Source organism: Gossypium arboreum, unplaced genomic scaffold (genome assembly GCF_025698485.1).
Source record: "Gossypium arboreum isolate Shixiya-1 unplaced genomic scaffold, ASM2569848v2 Contig00544, whole genome shotgun sequence".
In the NCBI taxonomy this organism is placed as follows: domain Eukaryota; kingdom Viridiplantae; phylum Streptophyta; class Magnoliopsida; order Malvales; family Malvaceae; genus Gossypium; species Gossypium arboreum.
In genome coordinates this window covers 4,645-11,185 of record NW_026440658.1, presented here as the reverse complement: position 1 = coordinate 11,185, position 6,541 = coordinate 4,645, and the positions used below count along the sequence as shown (strand labels likewise).

Sequence of the window (6,541 nt, the reverse complement as noted above, 5' to 3'; positions counted from 1 at the left end):
CGCCTCAAATGGGGGCAAGTTTTTTACGCCACTTACACTTAGTATTTTTAATTGAAAATTTTTCTCATGGCTCAAAAGAAATACAAGAAGTCGAATGAAATATGGCATGATGGCACGGTAGATAATTGAACAAGTGCTCGCCGCCAATAGCTTGGGGGCTCGTGACTGCACCACCACCACCCCTCACAGGCGACAGCCTCCGAGGGGCGGCACGGCCAAGTGTTTAACTTAGAAATTTTTTTCATGGCCCAAAACAAATACAAGAAGTATGGCATGGCATGGCACGGCAGGCACGGCAAAAATTGAACAAGTGCCCGGCCGCCAACACTTGGGAGCTCGCGACCAAGACCACCACTACCTCCACAGCCATGTTTCCCGGAGGCGTGCACGGCCAAGTGTTTAACTAACTCTTACACTAAGTCCCCCACTTGGGGACCCTGTGGTCGGGACGTGCAAAAGAACAAGGGTGGATCTAAGGAGATGGGGAGGGATCGAATCGGCTTATTAAAGGGTCAATTCGCGGATCGTGGCAAGAAGGCCACTCGCCACTTACAATACCCCGTCACAGATTTAAGTCGTCTCGCAGGATTCTACCCGCCGCTCGGTGGGAATTACGCCCAAGGAGGCGCCTCATGACTTGTCCGCCATGCGGTCGCTGACTCACGACACGCGCCCTTGGGGGCCAAAGGCCCCATCGCTGGTCGGCAATCGGGCGACGGGCGCAGTATGTCGCTTCTAGCCCGGATTCGACTTAGAGGCGCTCACCATAATCCAACAAGACGGTAGCTTCACACATCGCTTTTCAACCAAGCCGATGACCAATTGTGCGAATCAATCTGCCTCTCGTACTAGGTTGAATTACTATTGCGACGCCGCCATCAAGAGGGTAAACTAACCGCCTCACGACGGCCTAAACCCAAACACGCTCCCTATTGGTGGGTGAACAATCCAACACTTGGTGAATTTCGCTTCACAATGATAGGAAGAGCCGACATCAAGGATCAAAAGCAACGTCGCTATGAACGCTATCGCCACAAGCCGCTTATCCTCGTGGTAACTTTTCCGACACCTCTAGCTTCAAATTCAAGGTCTAAAGGATCGATAGGCCACGCTTTCACGGTTCAGATTCGACGGAAATCGTAATCAAACGAAGCTTTTACCCTTTGTTCCACACGAGATTGCTCGCTGAGCTCATCTTAGGACACCAAGTATCTTTAATGATGTGCCGCCTCACCAAACTCCCCACCGACAATGTCTTTCGCGCCGGATCGGCCGGTCAGAGATCGACCTTTTGGGTCCAAAAGAGGGGCAGTCCGCCCGCCTCCCGATTCACTAATAAGTAAAATAACGTTAAAAGTAGTGGTATTTCAATTTCGCCCGAGAGCTCCCACTTATCCTACACCTCTCAAGTCATTTCACAAAGTCGGACTAGAGTCAAGCTCAACAGGTCTTCTTTCCTCACGATTCTCGCCAAGCCCGCTCCTTGGTCCGTGGTTTCACCGGATAGTAGATGTGACAAGGGGAATCTCGTTAATCCATTCATGCGCGCTACTAATTAGATGACGAGGCATTTGGCTACCTTAAGAGAGTCATAGTTACTCCCGCCGCTACTCCGCCGCTTTGGTTGAATTTCTTCACTTTGACATTCAGTGAGCATCCGCGTAAATCACATTGCGTGAGCATCCGCAGGACCATCGCAATGCTTTGTTTTAATTAAACAATGGATTCCCTTGTCCGCATTTCAGCTTCGAAGTCGATCGTTTGTCGCCCGGAAGGCCCTCAAGGAGCTGCCTCCTTCATTGTCTCTCGGCCGGCACGCTGGCGACTCCGCCTCGCCACGGAAGCAATGAGCAAGGCACCTAAGCATGACGGTTCGGATCGGGACCCCGTGCTCCAGCCTCCTCGAGCCAATCCTTTTCCCGAGGTTACGGATCCATTTTGCCGACTTCCTTGCCTACATTGTTCCATTGACCGTAGGTCGTTCACCTTGGAGACTGATGCGGTTATGAGTACGACCGGCGCGGACGGCACTTCGGTCCTCCGGATTTTCATAGGCACGGGCGACCGGACACCACGCGACGTGCGGTGTCTTCCCGCTGCCGATCTACCTCCTACCGAGCTGCTTCTGTGGTGGGCAGCCGTTAAATGTAAAAGATAACTTTCCCGAGGCCCCCGCCGACGCCTCCTCCGACTTTAACGCTTGCCACCACCAAGGTCCTTGCTCAGAATTTTAACCCGATTCCTCGGCTCACATGAACGCTTATCGGACGGGCTTCCCCTGCCTCTTAGGATCGACTAACCCATGTGCAAGTGCTGCTCACATGGAACCTTTCCCCTTCGCCTTCAAAGTTCTCATTTGAATATTTGCTACTACCACCAAGATCTCGCACCGACGGCCGCCCGCTCGGGCTCAGGCCTGGTTTTATGGCGACCGCCGCGCCTCCTACTCATCTGGCTCGGCTCTTGCCCCGACGGGCGGGTATAGGTCGCGCGCTTAAGCGCCATCCATTTTCGGGCTAGTTGATTCGGCAGTGAGTTGTTACACACTCCTTAGCGGATTTCGACTTCCATGACCACCGCCCCGTCTGCCTTAATCGACCAACACCCTTTGTGGGTTCTAGGTTAGCGCCAGCTGGGCAATCGTAACCCTGGGCTCCTGCTCATCCCGATCGCCAGCCTCGCTACCAAAATGGCCCACTTGAGCTTCGATTCCGTGGTGCGGCTCAACGGCGTACCAAGACCGTCTCTACCTATTTAAAGTTTGAGAATAGGTCGAGGGCGCTATGCCTCGATGCCTCTAATCATTGGCTTTACCCGACAGAACTCGCTAAGGGCTCCAAATATCCCGAGGGAAACTTCGAGGAACCAGCTACTAGACGGTTCGATTAGTCTTTCGCCCTATACCCAAGTCGATTTAACGATTTGCACGTCAAGATCGCCATGGCCTCCACCAGAAGTTTCTCCGCTTCGCCCCTTCGCCAGCATAGTTCACCATCTTTCGGTCCCGACAGCATGCTCTCACCAACCCTTCTCGTAAGATCAAGGTCGGTCGGCGGCACCCGTGAGGGATCCCGCCAATCAGCCTTCCTTTTGCGCCACGGGTTTTCCAGCCCGCTGACTCGCACACATGTCGACTCTTTGGTCCGTGTTTCAAGACGGCCGAATGGGAGCCCGCAGCCGACGCCCGAGCACGCAGTGCCGGCACGCCGAGACGGCGCGGCGGATCCCACGATCGAGGCGACGACGCTCCACAGCGATCAAAGGCCCGGCTTGGGCCGCCGCCACGACCAAGCGTCGGTCCACGCCCCGAAGCCGATCGGCGGACGGCTCGCTGCTCCACATCCGACCGGGCGCATCGCCGCCCCCATCCGCTTCCTCCCGACAATTTCAAGCACTCTTGACTCTCTTTTCAAAGTCCTTTTCATCTTTCCTCATGGTATTTGTTCGCCATCGGCCTCTCACCAGATTTAGCCTTGGACGGAATTTACCGCCCGATTAGGGCTGATTCCCAAACAACCCGACTCAGAGATACCAGTGGTGCGACAGGTCCGCACGACGGGTTTCACCTTCTCCGGCGCCCCTTTCCAGGGACTTGGGCCCGGTCCGCCGCGAGGACGCTTCTCCAGACTACAATTCAACGCCGGTGGCGCCTGATTCTCAAGCCGGGCTTTTCCCTGTCGCCCGCCGTTACTAGGGAATCTCGTAAGTTTTTTTCCTCCGCTTATTGATATGTTTAAACTCACGGTAATCCCGCCGACCGGCGTCGCGCGATGCCGAAGGGTTTATGGGTCTCGACGACGAACGCGCACGACCGAACGAGGTTTGCTTGCAGATTACCACCGATCGTCGCGACGATTATGTCGCCGAGGACTCGAATTTAGGCCAACCGCCGGTCAGGAGCGCACGGAGGCCAATTTCCGCCTGCGTCCAACCGAGTCCCGAGGATCGGGTTAGATGGGGGCGACGATGCGTGACACCCAGCAGACGTGCCTCGCCTAATGGCTTGGGGCGCAACTTGCGCTCAAAGACTCGATGGTTCACGGATTCTGCAATTCACACCAAGTATCGCATTTCGCCACGCTCTTCATCGATGCGAGAGCCGAGATATCCGCTGTCGAGAGTCGTTCTATATACTTTGCGACAAAAGAACAACATCATCGGTTAATCGACACCGCGAACGGTGCGGCGACAAGAGATGTGTCCTTTTTTTCATTTCGATTCCTTGGCGCGATTCGCGCCGGGTTTGTTCGCTTTGCATCAAGAAGTTGATCCCGACATCTCACCCCACCCAATGGGCAAAAGGGATGACAAGACCGCCGCCCGACACGCGGGGGTGGGGACAGTAACGATGCACCCGCACCACCTCCGATGTTGTATACAACGCGTTCACGGGTCGCTCGCTAGGCAGGTTTCGACAATGATCCTTCCGCAGTTCACCTACGGAAACCTTGTTACGACTTCTCCTTCCTCTAAATGATAAGGTTCGCGATGACTTCGCGACGTCGCGGCAGCGAACCGCCCACGCCGCCGCGATCCGAACACTTCACCGGACCATTCAATCGGTAGGAGCGACGGGCGGTGTGTACAAAGGGCGGATTTAGTCAACGCGAGCTGATGACTCGCGCTACTAGGAATTCCTCGTTGAAGACCAACAATTGCAATGATCTATCCCCATCACGATGAAATTTCAAAGATTACCCGGCCCGCCTGGCCAAGGCTATAGACTCGCTGAATACATCAGCAGCGCGCGCGCCCTGTAACATCTAAGGGCATCACAGACCTGTATTGCCTCAAACTTCCGTGGCCTAAAAGGCCATAGTCCTCTAGAAGCTTAGCCACGAAGATCACCTCCGTAGCTAGTTAGCAGTGTCGAGGTCTCGCTCGTTAACGGAATTAACCGCATAAATCGCTCCACCAACTAAGAACGGCCATGCACCACCACCCATAGAATCAAGAAAGAGCTCTCACCATTAATCCTTACTATGTCCGACCTCGTAAGTTTCCTGTTGAGTCAATTGCCGCAGTTCCACTCGGTGGTGCCCTTCCGTCAATTCCTTTAAGTTTCAAATTTTGACCATACTCCCCTAACCCAAAGACTTTGATTTTCATAAGGTGCCGGCGGAGTCCTAAAAGCAACATCCGCCGATCCTCGGTCGGCATCGCTTATGGTTGAGACTAGACGGTATCCGATCGCCTTCGAGCCCCAACTTTCGTTCTGATTAATGAAAACATCCTTGGCAAATGCTTTCGCAGCTTGTTCGCCTTCATAAATCCAAGAATTTCACCTCCGACTATGAAATACGAATGCCCCGACCGTCCCTCGTTAATCATTACTCCGATCCTCAAGGCCAACACAATAGGATCGAAATCCTATGATGTTATCCCATGCTAATGTATACAAGCGTAGGCCTCTTTGAGCACTCTAATTTCTTCAAAGTAACAATACGGAGGAACGACCCCTACCAATTAAGGCCAGGAGCGCATCGCCGGCAGAGGGACGAGCAGCATCGGTGCTCACCGTGAGGCGGACCGGCCGACCCACCCCTAAGTCCAACTACGAGCTTTTTAACTGCAACAACTTAAATATACGCTATTGAGCCGAATTACCGCGCTGCTGGCACCGCACTTGCCCTCCAATGGATCCTCGTTAAGGGATTTAGATTGTAATTATTCCAATTACTGCACTCACAGAGCCCGGTATTGTTATTTATTGTCACTACCTCCCGTGTCGATTGGGTAATTTGCGCTACCGCCTTCCTTGGATGTGGTAGCCGTTTCGTCCCTCTCCTAATCGAACCCCAATTCTCCGCCACCCGTCACCACCATAGTAGGCCACTATCCTACCATCGAAAGTTGATAGGGCAGAAATTTGAATGATGCGTCACCGGCACAAAGGCCGTGCGATCCGTCGAGTTATCATGAATCATCAGAGTAACGGCAAAGCCCGCGCCGACCTTTTATCTAATAAATGCATCCTTCCAGAAGTCGGGTTTGTTGCACGATAGCTCTAGAATTACTACGGTTATCCGAGTAGCAAATACCATCAAACAAACTATAATCGATTTAATGAGCCATTCGCAGCTTCACAATCAATTTGTTCATACTTACACATGCATGGCTTAATCTTTGAGACAAGCATATGACTACCGGCAGGATCAACCAGTAGCATTCTCCGCGACGTCGACACTCGCATGGCTCTCAACATGCCGCGTGAGCAACGAAGAGGCTATAACAGAGCACGAGCATCGTCCGTGTCAAGAGACAAAATGCATAGGCATCGAGAGACAAGGGCCTAAACCCTACTCTCAAAAATATTTTCCGCATCCGAAAGCACGAACGAGCACCAAGCACCGACGAGGCCACACCGATTTAAGGGGCACACTCGGGACACAGGGCACGATTAGGTCCACCACGCACCCCAAAGGGCACGAGATGGAGAAGGGACGGCAACACATCAATAATTCCATCCGCTTAGGTACGCAACACAGATCCTGATCGCATCCCCGGGTTCAATTAGAACAAGGAGCATGAAGAGGAGTGT

General features: G+C 53.3%; 1 non-coding gene and 1 pseudogene across 1 annotated transcript; both read right to left on the bottom strand.

The window, feature by feature from the left end:
• Positions 1-491: 491 nt before the first annotated feature.
• LOC128289155 (28S ribosomal RNA) lies at positions 492-3,766 on the bottom strand (annotated as a pseudogene).
• A 205-nt stretch (positions 3,767-3,971) lies between these two features.
• LOC128289154 (5.8S ribosomal RNA) lies at positions 3,972-4,123 on the bottom strand. The gene has a single exon (XR_008278874.1). It is a non-coding gene; the product is annotated as a 5.8S ribosomal RNA (ribosomal RNA).
• Positions 4,124-6,541: the final 2,418 nt, after the last annotated feature.